This window comes from Salvelinus alpinus, chromosome 17 (genome assembly GCF_045679555.1).
Source record: "Salvelinus alpinus chromosome 17, SLU_Salpinus.1, whole genome shotgun sequence".
Lineage (NCBI taxonomy): Eukaryota > Metazoa > Chordata > Actinopteri > Salmoniformes > Salmonidae > Salvelinus > Salvelinus alpinus.
Genome location: NC_092102.1, coordinates 1,347,712 through 1,367,014, shown reverse-complemented (window position 1 = coordinate 1,367,014; position 19,303 = coordinate 1,347,712).

Below are 19,303 nucleotides of genomic sequence, written 5' to 3'. Positions count from 1 at the left end.
AAAGGAGTCATACCTAACCGCCCCAGTGGCTTTCCAATTCCAAAGCCCCCCGACACACACCACGGCGTGCTCTGTCCATTGTGCTGACACATGGCAGTGGAGATACAGATTTTGCGCAAACCTGTCACTCAATCGCTTGAACTTTTTAGCAATTTGTATATAGGGACATTAAACTAAAACTGAGGGGGCACAAGTTTCAACTGAGGGGCCTAAGCCCCCTTTTCCCCCCTTGTGAAGCCGGGTATGTATTGACCATTTATACAGACCACAGTATGTACTGACTACAACCCTCTTTGGGAGATTAAGATGAGCAGTGAAATTCTTTCTCTATCTTGGCCCAGGTGTTTGAAGGGAAACAGCCAATCTACAGACCACATCTTCAGGTCAACCATCTTTGATTATTTTGATGGGCATTAGTGGCTACATTTGGGAGATATTGTGATGATCGAAGTCACTACCAGTAAATTAAATACTAAGTGGTTCAGCCTATGTGCTGCACTTGTGACAGATTTGTTGGCAGATTCACAATAATGTGCCTTGCTAGAATTGACAATGGTCTGTGGCTGTGTAGACGCTGTTAATGATAACGCCAATGTGGGTTTTAAACCAGTTTGGTCAGGAAGCAGTCTTACAGAGTGTTCAGAAGCTGGGCGAGAGACAACCACATATGTGATTAGGACTCTTACATTCAACAATCAGGTGTAATGTTACATCCGTTTCCCATTGACATGATTTACTATTTCTGCTTGTTGATATCTAATGAAATTGTGTTTTCATGCTCTTTACATTCATTGGCTGTATGTATTAAATCTGTGTTTTCTGTGTGACATTTCACATGCGGCTGGTGGGAGGAGCTATAGGAGGACAGACTCATTGTAATGGCTGGCATGGAATTGTGGTTTCCATTTGTTTGATACCGTTCCATTCATTCCATTCCAGCCATTACAATGAGCCCATCCTCCTATAGCTTCTCCCACCAGCCTCCTCTGATTTTGAGTCAATATTTGGACGCATTCATCCAATACTTGGCTGTGAATCTGAAGTTTTTTTGATCAGTATCTTAAGGTACTTAAGATGTTTGTCTTGCAAGGTGACTGCATGGATAGGAAAAGTTCTCCTCGCGTTTTTTGTGGGGTGCCGAGATTCTAAGGTTACGGGAGAGAGGCAATAAGGGAACAAACAAAACTCTACATTTTAAATCAAGGGCCCATGTGGTCCAAGAGTAAATAAGCCATGGACTTATTTTAAAACTGGTCCAATGAAGGAATAATTTAATGAAATAACGGTATGTTGACACTCTTCTCTTTTCATTAAAAGATTGTCTAAGAGTGGTGCCTCGGCTCTAGGTCCAGCTTGTAGCCATAGCGATGGCATCTCGGCAACCAGGGTCAAAAGTCAGACAGTCCTATAGTTCCAGTGCCACTGAATACATACTGTATCTGTCTTGTTTATGACTTCGTACCAATGGAATATATTGTTGTCTTCCCAGGTGATTATTTGCACAGATGGAAAGGCCTACACAGACCTGGGGAATCTGGAGGTGGAGGACAACAATCAACAAGCTCGATATTTCCTCTACTCCACCATCTTCTACCAAGACCTGGGCGAGTATGCTGCCAGCCAGGGGTTGGTGCAACTCTACTGTCTTCATTAGCTAAATTTTTACTTCTATTTGAGTATCACAGTGCAGTGGAGAACATATTTTACCTTGAATTAACACATTTTCATACAGGCTATGTTGATAGTCTTTAAGGTGTTGACAGAAATGATATGTAGTTATTGAATACTGTAAGCAATCACTTATGTAACCCTTTCTCTCATAGGGTGACAGTGGCAGTGTTGGCTATTGAGGGGAAAGACGGCAGACTTGATGAGCAGGGGAGACCAGCAGATCGTACAGGCGGGAAAGGTTTGTGATACTTAAAGCAGGGCTCTCCAACCCTGTTCCTGGAGAGCTACCCTCCTGTAGGTTAATTTCAACCCCAGTTGTAACTAACCTGATTCAGATTATCAACCAGCTAATTATTAGAATCAGTTGCACTAGATTGGGGTTGGAGCGAAAACCTACACGACGGTAGCGCTCCAGGAACAGGGTTGGAGTGCCCTGCAATAAAGAATCTTACATTACTTTCTTTCGTGCTGTGTATTTCTTTTGAGCCACAAATCTATTTGGCTTGTTTGTGACCAGAGTCAGTTGTGCAAGATGTGTCTTTTAATATGGTACTGTATGTGTCTTCTTTCCCCCCTAGGGGGTGATAGCAAGTCCACATGAACTACACACTGAATTTGAGATTATAGAGAACAGGATGATAGCTACACATTTTAGTGTCAATTTGCTGCTCCCCACAACTCTGTAAGTGTTGAATTACACATCGGTATATTCATTGTGTATTTACAAATATAGTATATGTATGTGTGTGGTCAGGGACAGACTGGGTCAAGAATCCTGGTATTTTATCCAAACCAGCCCACATCACTGTGCAGGCCACCAGCCATACACACATACCCCAGCCCCACACATACACCCTGACCCTACACAGCCTACCTAGACACAGGCACTAGTACTGACACATAACATTGGCAGAACAGTTGTGTTTCTCAATCATTTCTGCACCAGTGACTGATGAGACATGGTCCTCCTACTCTTTTTTAACCAGCTCATGTAAAAACACCACTCGAAGTACAACTCAACACTATAATTGTGTTTTTATTTTTTACAATGTTCTACTTTGTAGAATAATAGTGAAGACACCAAAACTATGAAATAACACATATGGAATCATGTACTAACCAAAAAAGTGTTAAACAAAGTAGCCATCATTTGCTTTGATGACAGCTTTGCACACTCTTGGCATTCTCTCAACCAGCTTCACCTGGAATGCTTTTCCAACAGTCTTGAAGAAGTTCCCACATATGCTGAGCACTTATTGGCTGCTTTTTCTTCACTGTGGGGACCAACTCATCCCAAACCATCTCAATTGGGTTGTGGTCAGGTGATTTTGGAAGCCAGCTCATCTGATGCAGCACTCCATCACTCTCTTTCTTGGTCAAATAGCCTTTACACAGCCTGGAGGTGTGTTGGGTCATTGTCCTGTTGAAAAACAAATGATAGTCACACTAAGCACAAACCAGATGGGATGGCATATCGCTGCAGAATGCTGTGGTAGCCATCCTGGTTAAGTGTGCCTTGAATTCTAAATAAATTACAGACAGTGTCACTAGCAAAGCACCCCCACACCATCACACCTCCTCCATGATTCATGGTGGGAACCACACATGCAGAGATCATCCGTTCACCAACTCTGCATCTCACAAAGACACGGCGGTTGGAACCTAAAATCTAAAATATGGACTCATCAGACCAAAGGACAGATTTCCACCGGTCTAATGTCCATTGGTTGTGTTTCTTGGCCCAAGCAAGTCTCTTCTTCTTATTGGTGTCCTTTAGTAATGGTTTATTTGCAGCAATTCAACCATGAAGGCCTGATTCACGCAGTCTCCTCTGAACAGTTGATGTTGAGATGTGTCTGTTACTTGAACTCTGTGAAGCATTTATTTGGACTGCAATCTGAGGTGCAGTTAACTCTAATGAACATATCCTCTGCAGCAGAGGTAACTCTGGGTCTTCCTCGGTGGTGGAAAAAGTACCCAATTGTCATACTTGATTAAAAGTAAAGATACCTTAACAGACAATGACTCAAGTAAAAGTGAAAGTCACCCAGTAAAATACTACTTGAGTAAAAGTCTAAAATTGAGTTGAATATTTACACTTAAGTATTCAAAGTAAATGTAATCGCTAAAATATACAAGTATAAATCATTTCAAATTTCTTATATTAAGCAAAGCAGACGGACACATTTTCTTGTTATTTTTATTTACAGATAGTGTCGGAGTGTGCCCCTGGCTAAGACAGAATTTACAAAGAAACATGTGTTTAGTGGGTCCACCAGAGTAGAGGCAGTACGGATGACTAGAGATGTTCTCTTGAAAAGTATGTGGATTAGACCACATTTTCCTGTCCTGCTAAGCATTCAAAATGTAACAAGTGTCAGGGAAAATGTATGTAGTAAAAAATACATTATTGTCTTTAGGAATGTAGCAAAGTAAAAGTAAAAGTTGTCAAAAATATAAATAGGAAAGTAAAGTACAGACACCCCCAAAAATTACTTAAGTAGTACTTTACACCACTGGCCTTCCTGTGGCGGTCCTCATGAGAGCCAGTTTCATCATAGCGCTTGAGGGTTTTTGCGACTGTACTTGAAGAAACTTTCAAAGTTCTTGAAATTCTCCAGATTGACTGACCTTCATGTCTTAAAGTAATGATGGACTGTCGTATCTCCTTCCTTATTTGAGCTGTTCTTGCCATAATAGACTTGGTCTTTTACCAAATAGGGTTATTTTCTGTATACCACCCCTAACTTGTCACAACACAAATGATTGGCTCAAACACATTAAGGAAAGAAATTCCACAAATGAACTTTTAACAAGGCACACCTGTTAATTGAAATGCATTCCAGGTGACTACCTCATGAAGCTGGTTGAGAGAATGCCAAGAATGTTCAAAGCTGTCATCAAGGCAAAGGGTGTTACTACATGATTCCATATGTGTTACATAGTTTTGATGTCTTCACTATTATTATACAATGTAGAAAATATTATAAAAAAAGAAAAACCCTGGAATGAGTAGGTGTGTCCAAACCTTGGACTGGTACTGTACGTTATAAAATCCAAGCTAACAATTTAGGCTGTATTGCAAATTAGTGTTCCTTTGAATCAACACCTACCCTAAGTGTTAATTACTATTACAGTGCTCCAGACTAACATGTTCCCCTGAATCATCACCTACCCTAAGTGTTAATTACTATTACAGTGCTCCAGACTAACATGTTCCCCTGAATCATCACCGACCCTAAGTGTTAATTACTATTACAGTGCTCCAGACTAACATGTTCCCCTGAATCATCACCTACCCTAAGTGTTAATTACTATTACAGTGCTCCAGACTAACATGTTCCCCTGAATCAACACCTACCCTAAGTGTTAATTACTATTACAGGGCTCCAGACTAACATGTTCCCCATAATCATCACCTACCCTAAGTGTTAATTACTATTACAGTGCTCCAGACTAACATTTCCCCTGGTCACTGGTGCCACAAACTTTTACAGTTGGTGGCACCAGCCCATGATTTGGTCAGACTCAAATCATGAGTAATCATCTTATACAGTCATTCCTAGTGAGGTATAATAAATAGAACACTGAGTTATTCAAGAAATAAGTTGCTTAAAACCTGTTGAGGATAGGGGGCGCTATTTTCACTTTGGGAAAAAATCGTTCCCAATTTAAACGGCCTCGTACTCTATTCTTGCTCGTACAATATGCATATTATTATTACTATTGGATAGAAAACACTCTCAAGTTTCTAAAACCGTTTGAATTATATCTGTGAGTAAAACAGAACTCATTTTGCAGCAAACTTCCTGTCAGAAAGTGAAAAATCTGAAATCGAGGCTCTGTTCCAGGGCCTCCCTATAAATTTGCTTGAAATCTATTAGTATACATGCACTTCATACGCCTTCCACTAGATGTCAATAGGCTGTGAGAGGTGAAATGGGGTGTATAGCTATATCTATGGTCAAAAGAGAGGTCTTGGAATGACATGACCCCAAATTCCTTTGTTCAGGAAGGCGCAGGAAGGTCATCAGTATTGGCTTCTGAAAAGCATTCGTTATAGACGTCTAATATCTCCGGCTTTGATTTTATTTGATAAATGTGATAATATCATCGTAAAGTATGTTTTTTCAATATAGTTTTATCAGATTATTGACATTTTTTCGGGAGTTTTGGCGTGTTCCGTTCTCTGCGTTTGTTCACGATGGACAGCTTCGCGCCACTTGGCTAGTTTTGCTTGCTAATTCGAGAGGGAAAAAGGACATTCTAAAACCAAACAACGATTGTTCTGGACAAAGGACCACTTGTACAAGATTCTGATGGAAGCTCAACAAAAGTAGGACCCATTTATGATGTTATTTCCTATTTCTGTCGAAAATGTGTAGTTGTGTTTTCCGCCTTGATTTTGGGCGCTCTCTCGCTATTACGTAAGCTGTATGTCGTACTGAAGTTATTTTTAGAATTCTAACACGCCGATTGCATTAAGAACTAGTGTATCTATCATTTCCTGTACAACATGTATTTTTTAGTAAAGTTTATGAATAGTTATTTGGTCAGAATAGGTGAGTGTCAGAAATATATCCGGAGATTCTGGAAAATAGTTGCTACATTTTCACAATGTATAACCACGGATTTCAGCTCTAAATATGCACATTTTCGAACAAACCATATATGTATTGTGTAATATGATGTTATAGGACTGTCATCTGATGAAGTTTATGAAGGTTAGTGAAATAATTAATATATTTTGCTGGTTTTGTCGCTATCGCTACTGTTGCCTTGAATCAATGTAGTTGTGTGGTTGGCTATTGTAGTAAGCTAATATAATGCTATATTGTGTTTTCGCTGTAAAACACTTAAAAAATCTGAAATATTGGCTGGATTCACAAGATGTTTGTCTTTCATTTGCTGTACACCATGTATTTTTCAGAAATGTTTTATGATGAGTATTTAGGTATTTCACGTTGGTCTCTATAATTACTCTGGCTGCTTCGGTGCTATTTGTGATGGTAGCTGTGATGGTAGCTGCAATGTAAAACTGATTTATACCTCAAATATGCAAATTTTTCGAACAAAACATAGATTTATTGTATAACATGTTATAAGACTGTCATCTGATGAAGTTGTTTCTTGGTTAGTTTGGTGGTTCTTGGTTAGTTTGGTTGGTTTTGTGCAAGCTACCTGTGCTGTGAAAGAAATGTCTGTGCTTTTTTGTATTTGGTGGTGAGCTAACATAAATATACGTGGTGTTTTCGCTGTAAAACATTTTAAAAATCGGACATGTTGACTGGATTCACAAGATGTTTATCTTTAATTTGCTGTATTGGACTTGTTAATGTGTGAAAGTTAAATATTTCTCAAAAATATTTTTTGAATTTCTCGCTCTGCCTTTTCAGTGGAATGTGGGAGGAGTTCCGCTAGCGGAACCCCGGGGAATGCATGATTACAGATATTTTTTATGTGCACCTAATCCAGATTGTCATGACTTTTGGGTTGACAATTACACTATAGTAATATAGTGTAATTTGGACTTTTTTTTGTTTAATAGAGATTAATTACATACATCTTTATGTGCACTAACTAATATCATAGGCTAATTCATTTGGGGTTCAACATCTGAGGAAGTTCAAACTCAAAACACATCAACTAGATTGCTAATGCAACAAAAAAGAATAGCCACTGCCACTTAATACAATGTTTACATACCCTACATTACCCATCTCATATGTATATATACTGTACTCTATATCATCTACTGCATCTTGCCATCTTTATGCAATACATGTACCACTAGCCACTTTAAACTATGCCACTTTATGTTTACATACCCTACAGTACTCATCTCATATGTATATACCGTACTCTATACCATCTACTGCATCTGCCATGCCGTTCTGTACCACCACTCATCCATATATCTTTATGTACATATTCTTTATCCCTTACACTTGTGTGTGTGTAAGGTAGTAGTGTGGAATTGTTAGGTTAGATTACTGTTGGTTATTACTGCATTGTCGGAACTAGAAGCACAAGCATTTCGCTACACTCGCATTAACATCTGCTAACCATGTGTATGTGACTAATAAAATTTGATTTGATTTGATTTGCTAGTAGCCATGTATTCAGCCAACAGTAAACTTGATGTTCTAAAAAACTTTGCAGTTGTAGGCTACTACCCATGAGACCTATAGGCCTATGCCCTTGTAATGGCAGGTGCGCATTTTACATCTGTCCCTGAATCAGTCTAATACCTACATGTTTCAAGAAGACCACCACTATGTTTCAAGCAGACCACTCTGTCCAAGAACGCCAAGGTAACCTGTCTAAATGACTATCGCCCCGTAGCACTCACATCTGTAGCCATGAAATGCTTTGAAAAGGCACACATCAACACCATCATCCCAGACACCCTGGACCCACTCCAATTAGCATACCTCCCCAACAGATGACGCAATCAGATCCACAGATGACGCAATCAGATCCACATGCCGCAATCTCTATTGGGCTTCACACTGCCCTTTCCCACCTGGACAAAAGGAACACCTTCATGAGAATGCTGTTCATTGACTACAGCTCAGCGTTCAACACATTTTACATTTTAGTCATTTAGCAGACGCTCTTATCCAGAGCGACTTACAGTAGAGTGCATACATTTTATTACATTTTTTACATACTGAGACAAGGATATCCCTACCGGCCAAGAGCAGACGCTCTTATCCAGAGCGACTTACAGTAGAGTGCATACATTTTATTACATTTTTACATACTGAGACAAGGATATCCCTACCGGCCAAACCCTCCCTACCGGCCAAACCCTCCCTAACCCGGACGACGCTATGCCAATTGTGCGTCGCCCCACGGATCTCCCGGTTGCGGCCGGCTGCGACAGAGCCTGGGCGCGAACCCAGCCCAGCCTGGGCGCGAACCCAGAGACTCTGGTGGCGCAGCTAGCACTGCGATGCAGTGCCCTAGACCACTGCGCCACCCGGGAGACACCATAGTGTCCTCTAAGCTCATCACTAAGCTAAGGACCTTGTGATTAAACACCTCCCTCTGCAACTGGATCCTGAACTTCCTGACTGGCTGCCCGCAGGTGGTGAGGGTAGGCAACATGGAGGCCCCTCAGTGGTGCGTGCTTAGTCCCCTCTGGTACTCCCTGATCACCCACGACTGCACAACTACAACACCATCATTACGTTTGCTGACGACACGACGGTGGTAGGCCTGATCACCGACGACAATGAGACAGCCTACAGGGTGGAGGTCAGAGACCTGGCCGTGTGGTGCCAGGACAACAATCTCTCCCTCAACATCAGCATGACGAAGGAGCTGATCATGGACTACAGGAAACAGAGGGCCAAGCACTCCCTCATTCACATTGACAGAGCTGTAGTGGAGCGGTCGAGAGCTTCAAGTTCCTCAGTGTCCACAACACTAAGGACTTATCATGGTCCAAACACACCAACACAGTCGTGAAGAGGGCACGACAACACCTCTTCCCCTCAGGAGGCTGAAAAGATTTGGCATGGGCTCTCAGATCCTCAAAAGATTATACAGCTGCACTATTGAGAGCATCTTTGCCTGGTATGGCAACTGCTTGGCATCCAATCATAAAGCGCTACAGAGGGTAGTCTTAACTACCCAATTTGTCATTATTTGAGCATTGTTTGGATGACATCACTGAGTACATCACTGGGGCCGAGCTCCCTGCCATCCAGGACCACCATACAAGGGGGTGTCAGAGGAAGGCCCTACATTTTTTTAAAGACACCAGCCACCCAAGTCATGGACTGTTCTCTCTGTTACCGCACGGCAAGCGGTACCGGAGCGCCAAATCTGGGACCAAAAGGCTCCTGAACAGCTTCTACCCCCAAGCCATAAAACAGGTGAACAGTTAATCATATGGCTATCCGTACTATTTGCATTGGCATTCTTGCACTGGCTCTCCTTTGTCTTTTGGCTCCCGAGTGGCGCAGCGGTCTAAGGCACTGCCTCTCAATGCTAGAGGCGTCATTACAGGCCCTGCTTCGATCACAACCTACCATGATCGGGAGTCCCATAGGGCGGCACACAATTGGCCCAGCGTCGTCCGGGTTAAGGGAGGGTTTGGCCGGGGTAGGTAGTCATTGTAAAATAAGAATTTGTTCTTAACTGACTTACCTAGTTAAATAAAAATATGCACACTCACTGGACTCTACCCACACACTCACACATACTACACTGTATACTGTATGAGTGTTAGAGTGTCAAACACACTCCCACCTTACATACGCTCACACACACAAAACACACACAGATGCATATTGACGCCACACACAGACACACTTCACATACGCTGCTTCTACTCTGTTTATTATATATCCTGGTTGCCTAGTCACTTTTACCCCTACCTACATGTACATAATACCTCAATTACGCCAACTACCTCGTACCCCTGCACATTGACTCGGTACCGGTACTCCTTGTATATAGCCTCGTTATTATTATTTTATTGTGTTACTATTTTCTTTCCTTTAAAAAAACTTACTTTTTAACTCTGCATTGTTGGGAAAGAGCTTGTAAGTACGCATTTCACAGAAGAGTCTACACCGATTGTATTCAGCACATGTGACAAATACAATTGTATTTTTTTTTTTTAATCCTCAAGAAATGTTTTTGTGAATTGACAATCATAAATTGTAAATGGCAAATCTAGCACTCTCACACCAGCGATACATTTGAACAGAGAAACATGACTAGGAAAAGGCCCTAATTTTTCCTTCCACTAGGTGTGTGAAAGGAGAGAGGGGAGGCTGGGCAAAGGGGGACTAGAGAGGTGGGCAATGTGGCATCAGACACTGAAAATACCTTCCAGTTTGGAGTGAAGGAACACGATTCACAGGGCTAGGGTGGGAACAGAGGGATGATGAGGAGGAAGTCAAAGAATTAAGGGATTGTGTACCAGATTCACCAGAGGATGAAAGCATAACTATCTTTCGCTGATATTCAGTGACAGCCCCATTGGAAGGTGGCTGTGTATCTGTCCAGCTGCAGCTGAGATACAGACAGAAGGACAGATGCAGTGTGCTCAGTGTACTGATTGCAGACAGGCCATAATGTGATACTCCCAGAACTCGTGACATGTATGTTCAAAATACCTTTTGTTGGTATTGTTGGTATACCAGAAAGACTAGACCATCAGCCTTGGTTAAAGTCAAAGAACATTTTAAACATCACAATCCAGTTTTCAGAGGGACTAAAGCAACGTGATAAGGAGAATGATGATGAGAACCACCATGCTGTTTGTCATAATAGTAAAGCTGTAACTCTCCTCTCTCTCTCAGCTCAGTGGTCCCCTTCTCGCTGTTTCTGGCCATCATTCAGCTCAACTCATCCCAGGCCAGCGCCATTCTAGCTGTCAGGGGTCGCTTCCGAGACACCAGGAGAGATTGGGAGATGCAGAGGAAACTGATAAAGAGAGCCCTGTGAGTGATTATTTAGTGAGAAGGCTGACAGACAGCAGCAAGTGTGTGTGTGTGTCCATGTGTGTTTGAGGAGACCGTGCCTCAGAATGGGAGCTAATTAGTGAGTGAGACTGACAGCAGGATTCACATTAGTGAACAAGGTCTGTTTTTTTATTTGTGTGTGCGTGTGCGCATGCGTGTGCCCTGGCTGGTCAATTTTGTAGTACATAGACATTTGTCAACTTGGGTTCTATTATAACAAACCTAATGCAATGGTGAATCTAAGCGTTGTGGTAGCTTTAGAGGTCCGTAGGTGTGTCAGAAATATTATGGGCGCAATAGCTGGCGGGGCGGTGGCACGAAACGGCTGGGTTTGAATTAATAAACAAGTTGTAGGTGTGATGAGGGCTTAGCCATTCACTGGCAAATCAAAGCCTTCCATGGCTTAATATTGCATGTTTGTCTCAAGTTCTATAGGTTAATGATGGTCTTGCGTTGGAAAATTCTCATCCTAGTCCATTGTGGATTCACACTACAGTTTATTAAATCGCATAGGCTACAGTAAAGAGTGAGAGAAACAGTTAAAAAAATTGTTTTTAAAAAATCCAGTGTTTGCTCAATAGGTTTGGACATTTTAGTACAGTGAGGGAAAAAAGTATTTGATCCCCTGCTGATTTTGTACGTTTGCCCACTGACAAAGATATTATCAGTCTATAATTTTAATGGTAGGTTTATTTGAACAGTGAGAGACAGAATAACAACAAAAATATCCAGAAAAATGCATGTCAAAAATGTTATAAATTGATTTGCATTTTAATGAGGGAAATAAGTATTTGACCCCTTCTCAATCAAAAAGATTTCTGGCTCCCAGGTGTCTTTCATACAGGTAACGAACGGAGATTAGGAGCACACTCTTAAAGGGAGTGCTCCTAATCTCAGTTTCTTACCTGTATAAAAGATACCTGTCCACAGAAGCAATCAATCAATCAGATTCCAAACTCTCCACCATGGCCAAGACCAAAGAGCTCTCCAAGGATGTCAGGGACAAGATTGTAGACCTACACAAGGCTGGAATGGGCTACAAGACCATCGCCAAGCAGCTTGGTGAGAAGGTGACAACAGTTTCTGTGATTATTCGCAAATGGAAGAAACACAAAAGACCTGTCAATCTCCCTCAGCCTGGGGCTCCATGCAAGATCTCACCTCGTGAAGTTGCAATGATCATGAGAACGGTGAGGAATCAGCCCAGAACTACACAGGAGGATCTTGTCAATGATCTCAAGGCAGCTGGGACCATAGTCATCAAGAAAACAATTGGTAACACACTATGCCGTGAAGGACTGAAATCCTGCAGCGCCCGCAAGGTCCCCCTGCTCAAGAAAGCACATATACATGCCCGTCTGAAGTTTGCCAATGAACATCTGAATGATTCAGAGGACAACTGGGTGAACGTGTTGTGGTCAGATGAGACCAAAATGGAGTTCTTTGGCATCAACCCAACTTGCCGTGTTTGGAGGAGGAGGAATGCTGCCTATGACCCCAAGAAACCATCCCCACCGTCAAACATGGAGGTGGAAACATTATGCTTTGGGGGTGTTTTTCTGCTAAAGGGACAGGACAACTTCACCGCATCAAAGGGACGATGGACGGGGCCATGTACCGTCAAATCTTGGGTGAAAACCTCCTTCCCTCAGCCAGGGTATTTAAAATGGGTCGTGGATGGGTATTCCAGCATGACAATGACCCAAAACACACGGCCAAGGCAACAAAGGAGTGGCTCAAGAAGAAGCACATTAAGGTCCTGGAGTGGCCTAGCCAGTCTCCAGACCTTAATCCCATAGAAAATCTGTGTAGGGAGCTGAAGGTTCGAGTTGCCAAACGTCAGCCTCGAAACCTTAATGACTTGAAGAAGATCTGCAAAGAGGAGTGGGACAAAATCCCTCCTGAGATGTGTGCAAACCTGGTGGCCAACTACAAGAAACGTCTGACCTCTGTGATTGCCAACAAGGGTTTTGCCACCAAGTACTAAGTCATGTTTTGCAGAGGGGTCAAATACTTATTTCCCTCATTAAAATGCAAATCAATTCATAACATTTTTGACATGCGTTTTTCTGGATTTTTTTGTTGATATTCTGTCTCTCACTGTTCAAATAAACCTACCATTAAAATTATAGACTGATCATTTCTTTGTCAGTGGGCAAACGTACAAAATCAGCAGGGGATCAAATACTTTTTTCCCTCACTGTAGTTGGCTTCAATTAGGCCTTTATGCATCGCACTACTCCTCAAATACTAGGCTCCTGTAAATTGTATTGTATGCGTGAGGCACGTTCTCAAAAAGCAAGATATAACCTAGGCCAACCATTGATTAGGCCTGAACATTTTGAATATGTTTGCAGGATCGCTTCTTTGGTAACTGGAACAGAGGTGCTCTCTGGAAATGGAAAGGATACAAGCCGAATGGAGTAGGCCAACGCACTGCAGGTAGGCCTATGTGAATAATGCAAAAGCATGATTGCAGAAGCCTCACAAGTAGACCATTTAGAAATCATTTATGGATAGGCTACGTGGGTAATGCATGGCCAGGATAAGAAAGACATCAGATACATTGTTGTTAAACCAGCTTTCGTTATAGTATGGTAAGGGTGGCTTACAAAGGGTTAGTTTTTTTAATCAAATGAAACAGAAAACAAGCAATTGTTACAGGAACATAATTGAAATATTTCTAAATACCAGTGTCACATCTTATCGCTAGTTCAAGTGGGGAATTAAACCCACATGGAGGGGGTTTATGCACATCCAAAATAATAACAGGAGCTGGCTAAAATAATGTACAATAGCCTTCATAGATAAAATCCCACATGCAAATTGGGGGGGGAGAGAATATTGTTAAACCATGGGGGCAGCCTGCATTTCAAATTAGGGAGGTGTTAAAACAATTGAAGTGTTCATGAATTTACCTGCAAAAAAGCAGAGAGCAATTCACACAAAATGCAGAAATAATGATGAAGTATTTAGGTGGCTTTTATTTTTCCATGTTTTTTACCCCCGTACCCCTTTCAGATATATAAAAATGCAGGCATGGTAAATTAGTGTGATTTTGGTCTGTGTATCCCTTTCAACTGAGACGTTTTTCCGCCAACTTTAGCATCCCGCCAACTTTTTGCAGACCTTTCTTTATATCTGAAAGTTATTGCCTGGGACAAAGCCTGTACTTTTATTTCCGCCAACTGGCCTAATCATGATTGCGGGAAAGTTTTGCCTACTGCTTAGTATGATATTGTAGCGACCTGCACAGACAGCTGTGTGTTATGTGTTAGGCTATTAGTTGGTTGTGTTGTACTTACCAGTACCCAGTGTTTGCAGGTTCCGACATGCCAATTAACCTGCTATCTGCCAATCACGGGAATGCCTGGAATGTTCTGATGCCGGGCATCCTGGTGGTTGGCGGCGTGGAGGGGGGTTGGGCAGGGGGATGGAGCATTGGAAGTTAAGACCAGGTTTAGCCATTGTTCTGTCTCTTACGTCTGGGCTTCACAAGAGAAGGTCACGATATCTTTAATTTAGTTGGCGTGGGCTACGGCCAAACAGTAGCCTGTGTAAAGTGGGGTTAATAAACCGTCAATTCGTAAACGCAATCCTCTGTCTGGACAATTGTTCCTATATGATCTAGTCAGGTCATTACATTGGTGTCAGAAGTAAAAACGTTGATAAAAGCTAGCCAGCTAGCTAGCTGACTTCTGTGGTTAGCTACCGTAGGTGAGAACGGGGATTGAAAATGCTTAGAGGGAATCCGAAAGTGATGGTGGGGGACTATTATGGCCAAGGAGGTGCGTGTGCATGGACGTCGGAGGATCTGGCTGAGATCGCCAGGGCGTCGGAACCCAGAGGCAGCTTGAGGGAGGACGTTAGAGTGATGGCGGCTGAAGCGGGCATGAGTGCTTTGTCGACTGTGCTACGCGCGGATTCTGGTGGGCGGACCGAACGGGTGACGTCGACGAGGAATCTGGGGCTCAGGATGTAAACAAACATGGCGGCGCCCAGTTCCCGGTTGCGTCCGTATCTGTTAAGACCCCGAAATATTTCGGTAAGGCGGATTGGGAAACTTTTCATGCTCAGTTTGAACTGTTAGCTCACTTTAGGGGGTGGTCGAATGAAGATAGGGCACTGCAGTTGGCTTTATGCCTCACGGATGATGCTCTGGCCTATTTGATATTGATTAGCCCTGAGGACAGATGTGATTATGGTGCTTTAGTGGGAGCACTGAGGAGGCGCTATGGACAGTGTGTACAGCCTGGAGTAATAGACGCAGGCAGCCTGGAGAGCCTCTACGGGTGCTAGCTAATGACATTTAGAGCATCTCTTGGCGGGCATATGCTCACATGCCCCCCTCCGTGCAGAGCGAGCTAGCACGGGACCAGTTCATACAGGCGCCCTCTCCTACGGAGCTGCGCATACAGACCCGCACATACAGACCCAGCTGGCTCATCCTGAGTCATTGCAGATAGCCTTGGAGATGGCTTTGGAGAGGGAGCTGGTGTGGGCTGGGGCTTCAGCTGGGGCTTTGGTGGGGGTGCAGGGGAACAGACCCTCTGTGCGGGCTGGGGGGCAGAGCAGCCCAGAGCCAGAGAAGCCTGCATGGGTGGCAGAAATGACTGAACTCATTCGTGTGGTGTCGCTACAGGCGGCACGAAACACACGCCCTGGTCCCAGGGTCTGCTGGGGTTGTGGCCAGCCAGGCCATCTGCGCCGGGATTGCCCCATGTCCCCCAGAGCTCAGGGAAATGGCTCGGGATCCGCATAGACCGGGTAGTGCGGACCCCTGGCTTTCTTTCCCAACCACCATCATCTTCAGGAGCCCACCGGCACAGACGGGGAAGCAAGGTTCCACTTCCCCCAGAAGTAGACAAGGGCAAGCAGATGGAGCCTGTTGTTGTGGTGGGCCGGACCTGTGTTGGGGACTTTTGTCATGTCCCAGTCACTGTGGAGGGGGTGCCCTGCTCTGCCCTGGTGGACACTGGGTACACAGTAACCCTGGTGAGGCCGGATATTGTGCTAGGTTGGACTCAGTGTGAGCCCACAACTGTGTACCGCCGCAGTCACAGGTGAGCTGGCACCCATGAAAGGGAAGGGAATAATGAGTAGGGGGCAGGTCTGTGCGTCATCCTGTGTGGGTGGCGGCTGTGCAGGACCCTTGTATCCTGGGTTTGGACTTTCTTAGGAGCACAGGCTGCCAGTTAGACCTAAATTGGGGCACACTGAGCTTCCAGGGAGGGCCGGCAGTCACCATGGCCCCACCTAATATCACATTCACTCAACCCAACAAACCCTCTACTCCAACAGTTAAAGCAGCAGAGACTCATGGCTGCCTCCCCTCCCCCACATCTCTGAGTGACTTTTCCCTAGCCCACCTGTCACCTACGGCTGTGTGTTACATTCCCCCAGCTACCTCCACGACACATCCCTCCGTGAGCCGGGGCCGCGCCCCCCCCAGCCCAGCTACCCCAGATGGGAGAGGAGAGGACACTGTCTGCAGTGAGGGAGATATGGGGGAAGAACTGTGTTGGTCTTGACCCCGAGCAGCAGGAACGGTTGTGGCAGTTGCTGTTTGAATTCAGAGACAGCTTTGCGCTGAGTGAGGAAGAGGTGGGTCAGACTCATCTGGTGCAGCATGAGATCGACACAGGTGATGCTCGACCCATCAAGATGCGTCCCCGCCGTATCCCGCTGGCACGCCAGGAGGTGGCAGACAAGGCTGTGTTGGAGATGCAGCGGGCAGACTTCATCGAGCCCTCAGACAGCCCCTGGGCGGCGCCAGTCGTCATGGTTCCTAAGAAGGGGGCAAGCTGAGGTTCTGCGTGGACTACAGGCGGCTGAATGAGGTAACCAGGAAGGACTCATACCCCATACTATGTATCGTTGAGTCGCTGGACCTGGTTAGGGGGTCCTCCTGGTTCTCCTCACTAGACCTCCACAGTGGCTACTGGCAGGTGCCCCTCTCCCCAGAGGCCAGAGCCAAAACTGCGTTCTCCACTAACAGAGGACACTGGCAGTTCAAGGTCCTGTGCTTCGGCCTGTGCAACGCTCCAGCTACTTTTGAGCGTTTGATGGACAGGGTGCTGGATGGCATCCCCCGACAGCAGTGTCTGGTATACCTCGATGACATCCTGGCCCATGGCAGCTCCTTCCAGTCAGCCCTGGTGGCGCTACAGCGTGTGCTGGAGCGGGTGGCTGCCGCAGGTCTGAAGCTCCACCCCAAGAGGTGCCACTTCATGAGGAGAGTGGTGTCCTTCTTGGGCCACCGAGTGGGGAAGGAGGGGATCAGCACCATGGAGGACAAGATGGGGCTGTCCGAGACTGGCCCACCCGCACCAACAGCTGAAGAGCTTCCTGGGCCTGGCCTCGTACTACAGGAGGTTTGTACGGGGCTTCTCAAGTGTCGCTGCTCCCCTGAACCGCCTGCTGCCGAAGGACAAGGCTTTCACTTGGACAGTGGAGTGTGAAGAGGCCTTCCCCACCCTCAAACGTGCACTGATCGAGGCCCCCGTGCTCACCCCCCCTGACCTCACCTTGCCCTTTACTCTGGACACAGACGCGAGCAATGTGGGCATGGGTGGGGTGCTGGCCCAGGTGTGGCCAGAGGGGGAGAGAGTGGTGGCGTACTTCAGCAAAACATTTGAGCGCCGCTACTGTGTCACCCGGCGGGAGCTCTTGGCTGTTGTGGCTTCTGTCAAACACTTCAAGTACTACCTGGGTGGCCTGCCCTTTACTGTAAGGACTGACCATTCTGCTTTCCAGTGGCTCATGTCTTTCAGAGAGCCAGAGGGGCAGGTGGCACGCTGGTTGGAGGAGCTTCAGCCGTATGACTTCACAGTGGTGCACAGGGCAGGGGCACGCCACTCCAACGCCGACGCCATGTCCCGTCGGCCCTGTACTGCAGATGGCTGCCGCCACTGTGAGCGGAGAGAGGGACGGGAGAGAGAGCTGTGTGCAGAGGAGGGGGTCTGTGCCACAGTGTGTCGGGCGAGCGGGCCTGTCTGCTGTGAGCTGCAGACTGTCGACGTGGCTGAATGGGGGCAGCAGCAGGGATGGGACACAGACCTACAGCCAGTGCTACAGTGGGTAGAGGCGCAGGTGAGACCACCATGGGAAGAGGTGACAGCGCTCTCACTCGCGACCAAAGGGCTGTGGTCAAAGTTTGAGCGACTGCGGCTGGCTGATGGCGTGCTACAGCGGGCATGGAAGGAGTCAGCTACGGGAGAGGAGAGGTGGCAGGTGGTGGTCCCAAAAGCATTGCGGGAGGCTGTGCTCCAGAGTATTCATGGGGGAGTGGGGACTGGACACTTTGGGGTCACAAAAACACTGCGCCGCCTCCGTCAGGGCTTTTACTGGGGGCAGCACAAGAGGGATGTGGAAGACTTTTGCCGCCGCTGTGACAACTGCACACGAGAAAGGTCCCCCCAGGCCGCTCTCATGCTCAGCTCCAACAGTTCCCAGTGGGGGCTCCCATGGAGAGGGTGGGAGTGGATGTAGTTGGGCCGTTCCCCACCACAGACAGTGGAAACCGCTGGGTGCTCACGGCCATGGACTATTTCACAAAATGGCCCGAGGCCTATGCTCTGCCTGACCGGGAGGCATAGACTATCGTCGACGCCCTGACAGCGGGGATGTTCAGCAGGTTTGGAGCTGCGGAGTCCATCCACAGCGACCAAGGCAGGAACTTTTAGTCCCGTGTGTTCGCCACTATGTGTGAGAGGCTGGGTATGCACAAAACCCGCATTACTCCTCTCCATCCTCAAAGTGATGGCCTTGTGGAGCGCTTCAACAAAACGCTTGGACAGCATTTGGCCATCGTCTCTGCCAAACACCAGCGTGACTGAGACAAGCACCTGCCTATGGTCCTCATGGCATGCCGCTCCGCCGTCCAAGACTCCACCTCCTGCACGCCTGCCCTCCTCATGCTGGGGAGAGAGATCCACACCCCTGCGGAGATGGCGTTTGGTCGGCCCCTGGATAGCCCTCATGTTCCCCCGGGGCCGGAGTATGCCCGGAGACTCCAGGACCGCCTGGAGACAGCCCACACCTTCGCCAGAGAGCAGCTGGTGAATGCAGGTGTGACGCAGAAAAGGAACTATGATGTGCACACCCGGGGAAGGCACTTTGTGGCTGGGGAGCTGGTCTGGGTCTAC